The sequence below is a fragment of the Physeter macrocephalus genome, chromosome 2 (genome assembly GCF_002837175.3).
Source record: "Physeter macrocephalus isolate SW-GA chromosome 2, ASM283717v5, whole genome shotgun sequence".
In the NCBI taxonomy this organism is placed as follows: Eukaryota; Metazoa; Chordata; class Mammalia; order Artiodactyla; family Physeteridae; genus Physeter; species Physeter macrocephalus.
Genome location: NC_041215.1, coordinates 36,689,928 through 36,706,060, shown reverse-complemented (window position 1 = coordinate 36,706,060; position 16,133 = coordinate 36,689,928). Strand labels below are relative to the sequence as shown.

At 38.0% G+C, this 16,133-nt stretch overlaps 1 long non-coding RNA gene across 2 annotated transcripts in view; it reads right to left on the bottom strand.

Annotated features, from left to right (window-relative positions):
* Positions 1–1,153: 1,153 nt before the first annotated feature.
* The window catches only part of LOC114487181 (uncharacterized), a 91,128-nt gene continuing 76,148 nt past the window's right edge, over positions 1,154–16,133 (bottom strand). The window contains exons 2-3 of one of the 2 annotated variants that reach the window (XR_008615370.1): positions 13,898–14,033; positions 1,154–2,189 (exon numbers count right to left, since the gene is read on the bottom strand). This is a non-coding gene — a long non-coding RNA (uncharacterized lncRNA). Of the gene's footprint in view, positions 2,190–2,533; positions 2,611–13,897; positions 14,034–16,133 lie in introns of those variants that run through there. The other variant, XR_003681996.2, reaches the window with a different exon arrangement.

Below are 16,133 nucleotides of genomic sequence, written 5' to 3'. Positions count from 1 at the left end.
TTTTATAAAAGGTGCAGAGCCAGCGTGACTAAGCACAGGCAATAAAACACAAAGGTTAAAGCAAAAGGAACATATCTAATATGGAGTCAGTTTTGTTCTTCTCTATTACAGTTTGATCACACAGGTTTTGCACATTTCAGGTTGACATCATTCCTGGGATTTATTTTTTTCCTGAATGGACACTATTTCCCACTTTATTTCTTAACTGTTTTTTGTTATTGTATAAGAAGCCATTGGTTAGTGGATACTGATTGGTAAGCAACAAGTTTCTGTGCCCCCTGTCTCTTGGCATCCATCCAGCTATGGTTTCCAAGCCCAGGGGAATCTCAGAATTTCCTGGGGAGCTTGTGAAGAATGGAGATTCCCGCAACCAACCCTTGGCAAATCTGCTTCAGTAAGTCTGGGGCAAAGCCCTAAATATTTAGCAAGTGTGCTGCATGATTCTGATGGATGCAAACACTTCCCAAGCAGGCATCAGGAACCACCTTGGTGCATTTTAATATCACCACTGTGTCTTCCCTTTGTAGGCACTCTTTCCCCAGCTTGATCTATTGCATTAAATTATACCTCTGTGTGGATCTCTTTCAGTTGATTTTGTTTGGCCCTTGGTGATGTATTTTGATCTCAGCATTGATGTCTTTATTCAGTTCAGGGAAAATGTTTCATTAGTTCTCTGTTAACACAGTCTGAATGTCCTGAGGGTACCCCATGGGACTCTATCCTGTCTCTTCATCTGCATCATCATCGGCTTCTCCCTTAGTTTTGGTAGAATTTTAGTAATTTGTCTTCTAATTCACGGGCCTGGTTTTGTTTTCCATATCTAATCTATTATTCACTGTCTACAATGTATTTTCAAATAAGTTCATTGTATTTCCATCTGAAAACAGTTGCATTTTCAGAGGGCAGTAGTCTCTCAACTTGAGATTTCTGGCATGTTCTCCTACTTTTTGTTTGTTTGGGGGAGGAGATAATGTCTTGGCATCCCGGAACATTTTCTTTAACTCTTCAAACTGAAACATATTTTGAATGATGGCATTTTTTCTAACCAGTGATTTTGTCCATTTATTCACTCTTAGAGGGTTTGGGGGATTCTATATTTATCCAGTAGTGGGGGTAGATTTGGGTCCTCTCAAAAGGTTCTTGGTCCCTTTCATATCTTTTGAAGGTCAAATGAAAAGTCAATATATTTGTGTTTCAGCAAAATACTTTGGGAAAAATTCTAAGTCTGGCATTTTCTAGTTGTATGATTTTGTACATGTAGCCTTTTTTTTCTTCCATGTTCTGTCTGTATCATTGGGTAGACTTATATGAAACAAAGTCTGTAAAACACATAACATGGTTCCTGACTCCTGGTGGACAATCGCTCATTGAGGTGGGTTATCGTGGTGCCATTGTTGATGTTGCTATTACTTCTTTCCTGTTTCACGTAGGTCTCTTATTCTTTTAGGACTTGCCCTGTGTACAGGTAAAGTTCAGGCCAGCGGTGGGGCCTGAATTCTGCCCTGGGATGTTCTGCAGCATCCCGTACCTTTCTAGGCACACTTTTGGGAGAAGGGAGGGGCAGAGTGTCAGTACAAAGGAGAACAAGATAGTAACAACAACCGCTGCCTATTAATACTTATAGTGAATTTCTGCTTCACTGCTGCAGTCATTTTTCTTAAATTTAGCAACTTGTACGGATCACAAAACGTACACTTTATAAGCAGATGGTACCCTTCACCACTCACCCACACAGGACTTGGGTTCTGTTTGGGGCCTGACAACCCATCTCTCCTCTGGCCCAGACCTGTGGCTGCTGCTGCTTTGGATCTGTGCTGAATGAGGCTTGAGCCCAGCCTCCTCCTTCCAGTTTTCTCTCATGCTGAACGTCTGCTGCATTCTCATGTGATCAGAAGCGATCTTAACATCTTTCCTCCTCATGTGGAATTTAGTTTCCTAACTGCGGTTTTATAAAGTGCAAAATGAAGACGCTGGGTCTCTGATCTTGCAGAAAAAAAAAACCCACATCCTCACCGGTGTAGGGAGCATGGATCCAACTGATATATTAATGGAGGAGGATGCAGTCCTGGAAGGACGTCAGGTGCTTCCAAATATACACTGTGTGTGGCCCAGTTCTGACTGCTGCAGGCTTCGATGTCAAATAAATGGGATAAGGATGGGAGAGTGAAGCCACACCACAGATCTTCTTCCTTCCAACAGAAGGGCAAAAGTTAGCAAAATCCTTACCAACTGCTTACAAACAAGGGAAAGAGTACTTCATTCCACGGCTTGAAAAAGGAAAGCCAAGTTAAAATTTAGAGTTAAAATGCTCAGCAAGGCCCTCTTCCCCACAGCCAGAGGCACACTGGACAAAGAAGTTAAAGAAAATTTCAAGAATTCAAAGCCCCCACATTTGGAGAGAAGGTGATTATAAAGATATTAAGATCAACCCTAGGGAAGGGAAAGGGGAGGGGAGGGGAGGGGAGGGGGCTCACCTGGTTTCTTTCTGGCTCTCAGAGAGAGGGAAGCACTCCAGGGTTCCCTGTCACTGAGGGCTCCCCACTGAATATTCCACCAAGGGAATAGGGTGAAAAAGTGTATGAAACACAATTCAGCCTTGGAACTGAGACTCTGCAAGGAAGACAATAATATCAGAGAAGGTAGAATAGCTGTCAAGGAAAATTTGACCAATGATATTAGAGCAAATGTAGGTTAAGGACAAGGCAGACAGACAGAAATGACAGAGTAACTAGATGAACATGTTTCAGGGGAAATTATGGAAAGAAGATAGCACACAGCCTGCAAAAGACTGATGAAGAAAGCAGTCTGAGTGAGAATATAACCTGAAGGCAAAAGTATTTCCATGAGTCCTTCACATCAGAGAAAATCTATACAAAAATATGAATGAGTTAAAAGATGAGATTAAAATGCAGAGAATAGGTTTAAAAGAGTTGTGTTTTTTTTTTTTAATTTAGCACCAAAGAACATTATTAACAGAACTAGTAAATTAACAAAAACAGCAAGGAACAAGATAGGTAATCAGTTACTGACATAGAAGAAGACAGGTTTGAGGTGACAGCTATGAAAGCCCAAGAAAAGACCTAGAGATTAAAACAATCATGGAAAAAACAATAGAAATGAAGGACAGGCAAGGGACAGCCAGATATGACTAATTGGTGTCCCTGAACTGGAAACCTTACAAAAGGGGATAGAATGTCTTTTTTTTTTTTTTTTTGGGATAACGCGGGCCCCCCACTGTTTTTTTTTTTCCAGTACGCGGGCCTCTCACTGTTGTGGCCTCTCCCGTTGTGGAGCACAGGCTCCGGACGCGCAGGCTCAGCGGCCATGGCTCACGGGCCCAGCCGCTCCACGGCATGTGGGATCCTCCTGGACTGGGGCACAAACCTGTGTCCCCTGCATCGGCAGGCGGACTCTCAACCACTGCACCACCAGAGAAGCCCAGAATGTCTTTTTAAATATGTAAAGAAGAAAATTTTCATGAACAAGGGAACATGGACTGAAACCAATCTAAAAGGTAAACTCTATGCTCCAGGAAAATTTAATGCAGAATGAATGCCAGTGAAATAGTTCCTGGTTAAGTTAATAAATACTAAGTACAAAGGCTTACTTCACGCATTCAGGCATAGAAAGCAAGGGAGAGAGCTGGCCAGGGATGAACTAGACCATGCAGACAGGTCTCAGGCTGCCCCACAGCAGCATCCAGAGTTAAAAAAGAAAATGCATGGAGAGAAAATTCTGAGAGCAAGAACACATTACCCAAGATTATTATACCCAGCCAAGCTGGCTTCCAGGAATCATAGTCACAGGCAAACCTACCAAAAAGTAGGCTCTTTTCATGAGACATTAAAAAAAAAGCCCACTAACATGAACAGAGAAAGGACAGGTAGACCTGGGCAACACTTAAAATCAGAGGACAAACAGTTAAAAAGTACATTTTATATTATGTATACCTTACCACACAATTTTTAACAACCAGGTAAAAGAAAAAAAAACAAAAAACAGAGGACATGGAGTATGGACTGAAGAGTTCTGAGGGAAAGGAAACATTGTTTACCCACCCAAGTTTCCTTTTGATTACAAAGTCCACAGACGATTCTTGACCTTCAAGAATTTAAGAATCCAGCATCTATGAGACCTTGGAACTGCTCAATGATGAAATCCAGCCCAGCAAGCAAATAAACCAAATAGAAACTCAGCCAGGAGAGGGAAAGCTATTAGGGAAAGGGCTCCAAAGTATCAAATCCACTCAAATACAGAAAAAGGCTAAACAATGGTGGGAATAATTGTTACATAATAGAATACAAATGCTACTAACCTTGCAAATATCACCAACAAAAATCACAGGAAATGTGAAAGTATAAGGATGCTGATTTCCTCATCTTTTATAATAGAGCATAATTAAAATTTTCCGAAATTGAAACATGAAATTAAAAACATAAAGAAGCCAACCTCTTAATGTTTTTCACATCCTTGTTCTTGATCTTAGAGGGCACTTTTACAAAATAATATCTTTTGTGCCAAGGCAACATTTATTTGAAGATAGGCAGTTTCCTTCATTTAAATACCACCCCATTTTCTTCTTTTAAATTAAAGTAAAATTTAATAAAATAATTTTATATTGAAAATAGTAGGTGTCACTAATCCCATTTTTATCAAAAAGTCTTTCTTTGTTTATACTTGCACCTTTTATGGTTGATATGGGTACAGAGATGTCTGAGGTGAGGGCCACCTGAGGCTGAGATGTCTGTTGCAGATCTGAGGTCGTTTTAAAACTTTCTTTTTCTGTATTATTTCCATTCTTTATAATGAACAGGCTTCATTTTTACCAAATCAATACGATTTGAGAAGATGAATAAATTAAAAGAAATCAAATGCTTGAAAATTAAAACAGATGCTGTTTTCTGTAATATCGGGGGTGGTTTTTTTTTTTTCAGATTTTATTTGGAAAAGGTTTAATACCATCCTGGTGGATAAGGGAAGCATTTATTTCTCCCGTGTCTGGAATAGCTAGGTGGCTCAGCCCCATGTCCAGGGTCCAGGACTGGCTGTCAGGTGATTTAGGATGACCTGGCTAGGGCGACCATGGACACTCTGCTCCCCAAGTCCCTCATCCTTCAGGTGCCCCGTCCCAGGCCTGTTTTCAGGGTGGAGGCAGCAGCACCAGAATAGGAAGGCCCAATTACACAAGTGCTTTTCATGCCTCTGCTTGCAACAAACCAAAAGACGTCAGAGCCAAGTGGTGGAGAAATAGACTCTGTTTCGTTGGGGGAAACTGCAAAGGTCATATGGTATAATTCATGTATACAGGGAGGAGTGAGGAGTGGGTTTCAATACAATATGGCCAGGTAAGCTGTTTCTGCTTATTTTTGCCACTGTAATCAACCAGTCGGTCAGTTTTATCCTAATACCTCTCTTCTAGTAGGATTGAGAGGGAATCGCAATGGCTCCCTAATCCATTTACCCAAGAATGGAAAGTGCAGAGTTTTTTATTTCAAAAAATTTAGCTGGAGGATGGACCTAGAGACTGTCATACAGAGTGAAATAAGTCAGAAAGAGAAAAACAAATATATATTAATGCATATATATGGAATCTAGAAAAATGGTACAGAGGAATCTATTTGCAAAGCAGAAATAGAGACACAGACATACAGAACAAATGTATGGATACCAAGGTGAGAAAGGAGGGGTGGGATAAACTGGGAGATTGGAATTGCCATATATACACTACTATGCATAAAATAGATAACTAATAAGAACCCACTGTATAGCACAGGGAACTCTACTCAGTGCTCTGTGGTGACCTAAATGGGAAGGAAATCCAAAAAAGAGGGGATATATGTATATGTATAGCTGATTCACTTTGCTGTACAGCAGAAACTAACACAACATTGTAAAGCAACTGTACTCCAATAAAATTTTTTTTAAAAAAGAAAATTTAGCTAGAAGTTACCAGTTTCTTTAGTTCAGGAAAACAGATTAGAGATCCATTTCCAGAAGCAGTGACCCCAGGCTTGGGCAAAGAAGAGCAAGCAAAAGATTCCAGGAAGAAGATTTTGCTTCAAATAAAGAAATCCAGGGTAAACCCCTAGTACTGGTAAGGAGACAAGTTCCCTGGCTGGCTGGTTGTGAAGGGAGCATACATCAGAGAGCTTGGGGGAAGCAGAGACAGGTCTCCAGCTGGGCTTGCCAGTTCCAGGGCACAACACAGAGTTTTCTGTCCCTGAACAACCTGATGGCTACCTTGGACCTGTGCGTGAGCAAACTGATGAGAGGGAGGTGCAAGAGTGAATTCTACTAACCTGTGGGATATTAGACAATAGTTAACTTCTTTAGGATGCAGAGATATTGGGGACAGCTTCTCTGAAGAGGTCTGACATTTCTGAGAGTCACACTTAAACTAGGTCCTAGAAGATGGAGAGGATTTTACACATGGGAGAATATTCCAGCAAACCGCCCCCCACACACACATACATACACATATATGCACGCAGTTTTGGACTGAGCTTTATTCCCAGTTTTTCGGGTTATCTGCCACAGGATCTTGGACTAGTTACCTAACTTTTCTAAACTTCAGTTTCATCATCTGTAAAATGGGCATAACACAATAACCAAGGCTCAGGTTTATTCCAAAATTCAAAGGAGATGCTATTTCTAAACTGGCCTATGGTTAGCCCTCAACTGATGGTAGCTACCATGATTATTAATAGATAGATGTCAGGGGTGAGACGAAGGACATGGCAAAGATGGGAAAAGCAATGCATGCTGAAACACCTTCATTTGAGATTCACTATTTGGAAACTGCACTTAGTTTTCTCAGTGCCTCCGTGGGCTGGTTCTCAGGTAAGCAAAGGTAATCTGTCCCTGCCTTCTTCAACCTCTGCTGTATTCTGAAGCATTTATAGGACAATTAAACTGTGACAACTCACTGACAAATAACTGTGCTCTCTGCTAATCTTGTCACATTGGGCACTGGCTACAGACACAATTAATACAACATGGTTGAACAGCTTACACATTAATTACATGCCCCACTAAAGCTGACAGGGCTGGGAGGCCTGCAGCATCTTAATTTCCCACCCTCTGGGGGTTTTCCCAGTGAAAGTGAGGTTCCAATGTCGCCATGAATCAACTTTGTCATACCAGAGCTCAGAGCTACACCAAGGGGGACTCAGTCCTCTGTGTCCCACACCCTCCATTCCCAGACCCGGGGCTCTCGCAGCTGGGTAGAAGTGATTTACAGTAAGTCCTTCGAGATGATGCGTTAGCAGTCAAGGTCAATGAATTGAAGAGTGTGGCTTAATAATATGCAGCACTTTGAGCTTCACCCTCAACCTCAAAAAGAACCTGCCTTTTGCAAAAGTAATGGGCTCTGTGATTGGTGCTTCACCCGGGTTCACTCAGTCAAGCCTCGCAGCAGCCTGAGGGCTTCAAACAACACACCAATCAGGAACCCCTCCTTCCCCAGCCTCTGGACTCATCACTGTCAGCCAGGCAGGATGCAGTTTCCAGACCCTTTTCTACGCAAACGCAAACATATTTGGATAAGCATTTATCATTTTAAATATCATTTAAAATATTTTAAACAACAGAACCATTTATACATAGTTTTCTTTTTCTTGTTTAACAGTATTTCTTTTCTTGTCGGTCCATGTAGGTCTACATCATTCTATTTAACGACTGCATCATACTCCAGAGTAGATGCTGGTTGACTGAAAGAAAAACGCACAACATGAGAGTTGTGAGTTAAGTTTTATTCAGGGTCTTACTGAGGATGGTAGCCTAGGAGACAGCCTCTCAGATAGCTCTGAGATACTGTTCCAGAGAGGTCCTGGGGAGGCTAGTTTATATGTGATTTTTCTTATGGAATACATGCAGTCAGTAAACATCTTGGTAAAAGATTACTGCTAGTCTCAGAAAACAGTCATCTCATGGTGATGATTATAGTACTTTTCTATGTATGGGAAGATGCAAGAAATGGGGCTCATTAAAATTCTTCCTGAAATGCATCCAACTATTCAAGGGCCTGTTTGTACAAAGCACAGAGCCTCCTGTTATTGTCTTTAATTTCCTCTGTCTGAAGCACAGGGTGCCTCATCCCATCCTGTTATCGCCTTAATCTTTGTCTGAAACACCAAAAGCACTGTGGGTCAGCAACTGCAGTGGGTTAATCTTTGTAGACTTGGATGGAGAGAGAAATGCTCACTGCTGTTCTTTTGTTTGCAATTCCCCCCTTTTGGTCATAAATTCAACCAAAGTTTGGGAGGCATTTCATGACCAATTTGTCCCACTGCACTAGGAAGGTTCACTTTTAGGTCAAGCAAGGATTCCGTTGATAGACCACTCAATGTGTTATGACCAAACTGAGCCAGTCTAATGGTAGCTATAAAGGTCTCTGGACCACCTGTCTTACTAGTCTGTTATGATCCAGGAAAAATTCACCCTTGTTGTTTATTTCCATATCTAGAGTTTATACTATTACAGTCCATCTGAATCTTATATGGAATTATATATCTGGTTAATCATTTCAAGTCACTTAGCCATCATTATTTTTGTCAAAGACTCAGCTGCATATTGGGTAATATAAGAAAATAAGCAGAATACAAGTAATATAGCTAATAGCATTAATAAGGTCATAATTCAAATGTAAAAGTCCAAGAAATCAAGAAAACACTATAAATAAACATATTGGTCTGCTCCAGCATCTTAGGATAACTAACTCTCTACTTCTGATGTCACCTTTTTCTTGTCCTGCTGTGGAGACCCTTCTTCTCTGTTTGAGCATTGCTTTAAGGTGAGTTTGAGGTTAACAATCCTCTCTGTAGACCAGTCCAGTGCAAGGCCCTTTTTAAGCAGGAAATATGAATCCAAGAGTCAATTCCCTTTAGTTTTCTTGTGTATGAGCTAGTCAAAAGTACCTGATAAAGGCCTTTCTACCTAGGCTGGAGAGTGTCCTTTAAGATATCTTTTTCAGTATATATTTTCCTGGTTCTAGTTCTTGGGGCATCTGATCTTCATCCAAAGAGAGATTATAGTGATAAACTTCAGAAACAAGCCTAAAATGTCCTTTCAATAATTCAATTAAATTTTGCAATAATGTGACATAGCAACAAGGAGCCACCTAGGAAGTGAGTCTTAGGAGGTATATATATATGAAAACTTAAAGAGAATTAATAGCGCTAGAACTTAATATCCACAAAGGTGTATTATTGAAACGTAATTTTTCTCTCTAAAATGATCCTCATTTCCACCAAATATAGCCAAACTAAGGCTAACTTGGTTGCAAACTAAGTCTGGTTTCAATAAACTTGGCCTGATTATTTACATAAGTATATCAAGAAAAGCAATTGATCATATAAGCTGTTTTAAATTTGCTTTGCTGGAACTTTCCATAAGGAATCTCAGGTTGAACTTTAAAAGGCCTCTCAAGGCCAGGAAATTTATGCTAAGGACTTGTCATCAGACTCACCTGTAATACTTATAGATTTGAGTGAAGTCCTGTCTTCCTAAGCTCCCCAGAATATCTTGAGATCCCTGCACCTGTCAGGAAGTGACCTTTCTTATTCATCTGGTAAGGTTGCTGGGAAGCCTGTAAGTAAGGTACCAGGTTGTTTTTCTAAAGGCTTTTTTGGCTCCATAAAGTCCATCTTAGTTCTTTAAAGCTGTCTGGTCATATCTGATTCTATTTATGTTCTCAAATATGGCATTCCAGTCAAAGTCATGATAATATAGCCAATGTTTCCAACTATGTCCTGTTATAAGGAGAACAGATTCTTTTTTTTTAACATCTTTATAGGAGAACAGATTCTTTTTTTTTTTTTTGCCTACAAAAGACTCCATTTTTTATTTATTTATTTTTTTAATTAAAGCATTTATTTAGGCACTGTTTCAATCAATAAAGACACAATACAGGCCACTGCCTTGTTGCCTAACACAATAGGAGACTGCAGAAGCACAAAGATGAATTACAACATAGTCTCTGCCAGTAGAAGGATTTCATTTCAACATAAGAAAGAATCCCTTTGACCAACTAGGTGATAAAACTCAAGAACTGGCTGATGGAACATATATAATATATAAATGCCTAGAGATTTTCAAGAATAATATTGACTGCTATTCAAGATTGTTATGATCATTATGACCATAGAACTAGATGATTACTAAAGTTCCTTTCTAGACTGTGATACTAAAACCTGTACCTTAGTTTCTTGTTTTTTTTTAATTTTTGAATTTTATTTTATTTATTTTTTTATACAACAGGTCTTTATTAGTCATCAATTTTATACACATCAGAGTATACATGTCAATCACAATTGCCTAATTCATCACACCACCACTCCCACCCCCCACTGCTTTCCCCCCTTGGTGTCCATACGAGGAGAACAGATTCTTATTGAACTTATGCAAATAACTATATTGCCATGAAAATAAGAATACTCACTAAGAGTTTCTAATTCTGGAGGATCAGGTACAGAGAAAAGATAAATGTTTCAATTCTGCTTACAAAAGTATAATTTACCAAATTGCTGTAAGTCATAATTAGCGTAAGGAGAAAGCTTTCCTTATATCTGGAAAGCAAATTTTTTTTTAACTAATATGTTAGACAAAATTCATAAAATTTATAACCATATTCATCAATTCATTCAGTCCTATGTAATTAATTTTTGTTTATTTTGATCTTCTGTTAAGTTTTATGAAGCCATCAGTGTGTTCAATAGCATTCTTTAATTTCTTACCCAGTTCGGTAGTATGATCTGAAAGTTATCAGAAACCTGTGCTTGTTTAAAAAAAAGTCATTCCTATAAATCTTCTTGGGAATTTCCCTGGTGGTCCAGTGGTTAGGACTCAGGGCTTTCACCGCCAGGGCCCGGGTTAGATCCCTGGTCAGGGAACTAAGATCCTGGAAGCCATGCGGTATGGCCAAGTAAGCAAATAAATAAACATATAAATAAATAATTTTTTAAAAATAAATTTAAAAATATATAAATCTTCTTGATGAAGCATTTTTGCAAAAGTATAAGAATAAAACAATAATCGTCTATAAATGACAAAAGACTTTAAATGGCATGGTTAACAACCTGATTAAAATATAATTGACAAAGAAAGTTGGTTATTTCTGTGACATATATTTCAAGATAATAATTAGGATTATGAATGATAATATTATATTAAGACATATCTGAATTTTAGAGATTTCATAAAATTTCTAGAATATTTATATTAATAACATTTAACCATACAATATAACCTAAGAAGGTTTATCTTCATTTATTTTACAATGTTTCTCATGTAATTTAATATACCAATAAGCCTCATTAGTTTAATATCTCTCTGAGATATTTCAGGGGCCCTCTGAAACATCCCAAAGTTAGTTAGAGGTCAAAAAAATTCATTTAGAATTTTATTTGAGGAAGTTTATCCAAGATAAAGGTTTTAAAATACTTGGTCAAATAGGATCATAGGTCTCTGAGAAACAATACTTAGTTATTCACTTAACCAAAGTGACAATAAGATTTTAAAGGCAAACACAAAAAGTTACAACAGATCACTTAAAAGGTAAAGAAAATTTTACAATCTATTATCAAAAACAGATCAATATTCCAAGAGAACTTTGTCCTCTTAACAGAGAGAAAATAAAATTCTAGTTTTGCACTAGCTTACTTTTAATATTAGAATTGTTTCAATCAATTAAGTCCATTTTAACTTGACCTGACCGCACATTAAACTCTTTGCCGGGGTTTCTTTTCCACAAACCTTCTGCAACTTCCTTTTTTAATTTCAGATTTTGTCTTATGCTTTCCCTTTTTCTTTCTCTTTCTCTCTTAACCTCTCTTTAGGACAAAATTATTTTCTTTTCCCTTAACAAAATGCATTTCTATTCCTTATACCCTTTTAAAAAATTTCCTTGCATACAAAGATACTTTCCTTATTAATTTTAGTAGTTTTATTTACATAATCCAAATTCTCAACCCTTAAAAACCCCAGTCTCTAGTGAAAACCAAGATGCAAGCAATCATAAACTGTCACACCAGCATTTCCTGATTGGCAGACTTACGAACATATTCCATAACCTCTGCAAACACACATTTTCCCACAACATAATCTATTTACTCAAAGTAGTACAAGGTATGTGTCCAATAAACCCAAACATCTTTAGTTTTTCTCTAATAGGAAGACAAAAGTAGGTAAACTAAGACTTACTTAGCAATTAATGTTTCAGTATTTTACTTGGAAATGATATGGATATTCAATAAACTTCCATCATTTAATTTAATTTAGCAGAACTCTAAAGTTTTAAATATTTGGAGAAACTATTTTTAAGTAGACATACCATAGAACATGGTATGTTTTAGAGAGCTCACTTAAAAACTCTTGCCCCATTTCCATTTTAATCTACTTACAAAAATATCATTATACCAAGTTATTTTTCCTCTTGGTAAATTTTGTAACAAAGATAACATGATCTTATTTGATGTTTAGTAAACCTATGTACAATAAAAGTACATTTAATGTTGTTAACTCTAAAGATAGCCTATTTAATTAAACCAACAAACTAAAACTTCCTTTTATTCACTAAAGATTTATCCTACATAACACAATCTTAAAAAACATTTGGGTTAGTTTCTATTATATTCTTGAGACTATATATGAGTGCTTAATTTTCTTTAAGCCGATTAAATAGCGCTCCTTTACAAATTAATTTTCATAATACCATCCAAACGTAGAAACATATATGCACACACTGTTCAAATAGATAGTCACAATCAGAGATCTCATATGTTCATTTTAAAACTTAGTCATGAAACAGGTATTACAATACCTGATTCACTAGTTTACAATAAGAGTTGGAATAAGTTAAGCTTACTCCCTTGAGTTTTTTAAAAAGCCTATTTTATCTTTTCTTCTTCCTCAGTCTCAGGAATTGGAGATGGTCTAGATAAGAGTTTCCTGAGAGCATGTGGTAGAACATTTATATCTCAAAGGCACAGGGAGCTAATTGTAAGCTCTCCTAAAAGGACTTTTGTTCACTTAGGGTCAGAATTTTGAAAAGATGTTTTATCAAGCTGGTTTTCTCTGTGTACACAAAAACCAGTTTTGGAACGTCAAAAGAGCCCCATCTTGGCCATTTTCAGGGTGAGATTTTCTTCAGTTCCCAGTTAAGTACATGCCAGTATAAGCCCCATAGGTACATAAACACAGCCGTGGTGTTAATCAGAGGGCCCCTTTCTTCTGATTTGAAGGCTTTGTTTTCCATTTCAGGGTTGTTTGGTCAGGGTAAAATTACTATTGAAAACTGTGGGGGCCTGGTGTGCTTTTTGTGAGCTTAACTCCTCTAGATGTTACCCTAGAGTCATTTCAGCTCTTTTATGTGTCTCGGTTTCTCCCTCCTGCAGTCTAAAACCACCGTGGGCACTCAGAGCACTAGATGGCCAATCCTTACGTGTGTGTGTGTCCCCAGATGAGTGAGTTTTTAAATTAATGAGTGGCCTTCCCTATGGAACTGCTGGACAGTATGAGGACTCGACTCAACAACTCTTGTAAATTTCCCAGTTGCCTGAGAAAGCCATACCTGGACTGGAGGATCTGTGTCCCTTCTCTTTGGAGCTGAAAGCTCTCATAGGGAATCTTTACTTTTATTCTGACAAGCTACTTGTTAAAGTAGTCAATTCAAGGAAGGATGCCAAGCTAGTCGCCCACTTAATCACCCAGTCTAAACTTTCCCAGTGTCTTTCAGCTGAACAAAGTCATCCCAGTGTCTTTCAACTGGGGAACCCAAGTACCTCTTCTTGAACCTAAATTCAAGAAAAACCTATGCCTCATAGCAAGGAGTTTAACAACCGCCCAATAAAACTCAGGAATGTCAACCAAAACAGGAGATCTGAGACCAGGAGAGACTTACCCAGCCATCTTGACTCACTGAGGATATGGACGGGCACAAGGGGTCCTTGCTGGCACCAAGGCTCCAGATCCTGGTAGAGGTCAGGCAAAGGAGAGAAATCTGCTCTGGGTCTCTTCACGATCACCAAAACTGCTGACTGAAAGAAAAATGCACCAACATGAGAGCTGTGAGTTAAGTTTTATTCAGGGTCTTACTGAGGACAATAGCCTAAGAGACATCCTCTCAGATAGCTCTGAGAAACTGCTCCAAAGTAGTAGGGGGAGCCTAGTTTACATGTAATTTATATTGTGGAATACATGCAGTCAAGCGTACATCTTGGTAAAAGAGCACTGCTAGTCATAAAGAACAGATACCTCAAGTTAATGATTATAGTGCTTTCCTATGTATGGGAAAATGCAAGAAGTGGGGTTCATTAAAATTCTTCCTAAAATGCAGACAACTATCCAAGGGCCTATCTGTCCAAAGCACAGAGCATCCTGTTAGTCTCTAATTTCTTCTCTCTGAAGCAGGGAGTGCTTCATCCTATTATTTCCTTAATCTCTTTGTCTGAAGCACCAAGTGCACTGCTGGTCAGCGGCTGCAGCGGGTTAATCTTAGTGCACTTGGATGGTGAGCCAAATGCTCTTCGCTCTTCTTTTGTTTGCATGTTGTTATATTGCTTCAAATTTCTGTTTATAAAATGTTCTGGAATAAGCATCCTTGTACATATAGCTTTATGTGCATATAAAAGCTTTCTTTTTTTAAAGGCTAAAGTCCTAGAAGCGAAATTTCCTCATCAAAACGTATATGCATTCTACATTTAAACAGAATGGCAACTTCACTCCCAGGAAGCTTCACCAAGCTTCTCTACCCTGTCACCTGCTGCGTACAAGAATGCTTGGTTTTCCACATTCTTGTAATCAGTGAATGTTATTAGTCTTTTTAGTTTTTGCAAACCAGAGAAACAAAACAAAATATAGTACTATGGCTTAAATTTACATGTCCTTTCAAGTTGAACATCTTTTCATATGTTGTTCTTAATATGTGGACTTCCTTTTAATATCCTTTGCCCATTTTTCAATTATTTGCATTTTTCTTATTGATTTTTAGAAGCTCTTCATATATTTATATATAGTAATCCCTAACCTGATGAATGTTGCTTTCCAGAAGTCTGTGATTTGTGATTTATTAATGGTTTTTCTTTCTTCTAGAAGTTATTCTTAGTTTTTGGTAAAATTCTCTGCAAATGTTTTATAAAAAGTATCTAGATTATATGTGCTTCCCCAAAATATTTTTATGTATTTTCTTAAATTTTTCCTAATGCTTATATATATATATTTTTAAATGGCTCTTAAATACAGCTACTTTATTTACTTCATGGCATGAATTAGGTGTCTTATTTTGTTTTTCCAAATTCATAGTCAATTACTCCAACAGTGTTGTTAAAAGTAGTCCAGGGCTTCCCTGGTGGTGCAGTGGTTGAGAGTCCGCCTGCCGATGCAGGGGACACGGGTTCGTGCCCCGGTCCGGGAAGATCCCACATGCCGCGGAGCGGCTGGGCCCGTGGGCCATGGCCGCTGAGCCTGCGCGTCCGGAGCCTGTGCTCCGCAACGGGAGAGGCCACAACAGTGAGAGGCCCACATACCGCAAAAAAAAAAAAAAAAAAGTGAAAAGTAGTCCATGTTTCCCCCACTAATTTGAGATGCTACTTTAACCACAGATACAGGTAAGAGTACCACAGATCCCTAAGTCTATTATAAAATTTACCATTCTGTTCAATTAATCTGTTGAGCCCTGTGCATGTATCATAAGGTTTCAATAATTTATTAGCTTAATAGTATATTATTTATTAATCTTCTGTGTCAAATGTTCCCTTGGTTATTCTTGTGCATTTTCTCTTCCATTTGAATTTCCATGAAAACTCTGGCAGAGATTTTATGTTCTACAAGTTGGTGGGAAGAGAGATAACTTTTATAAATACTGAATTTTCCTTCCAGACACATAATGTCTGTTTATTACTAACTCCCTTAATGACATACATTTTTATTTCATAATCTTGCAATTTTCTTTTTATATATCTTGCATATATAAGGTTTATACCTAATTATTTTATGTTTTGTGTTGCTGAATGCATGGGATATTTTTTACTTTCAAATTTCATTTCTAATTCTAATTTTCTAATTTCATTTTCATTTCTAATCAGTTACTGCTGATATATAGGAAAGCACTTCATTCTTTTTTTTTTTTTTTTTTTTTT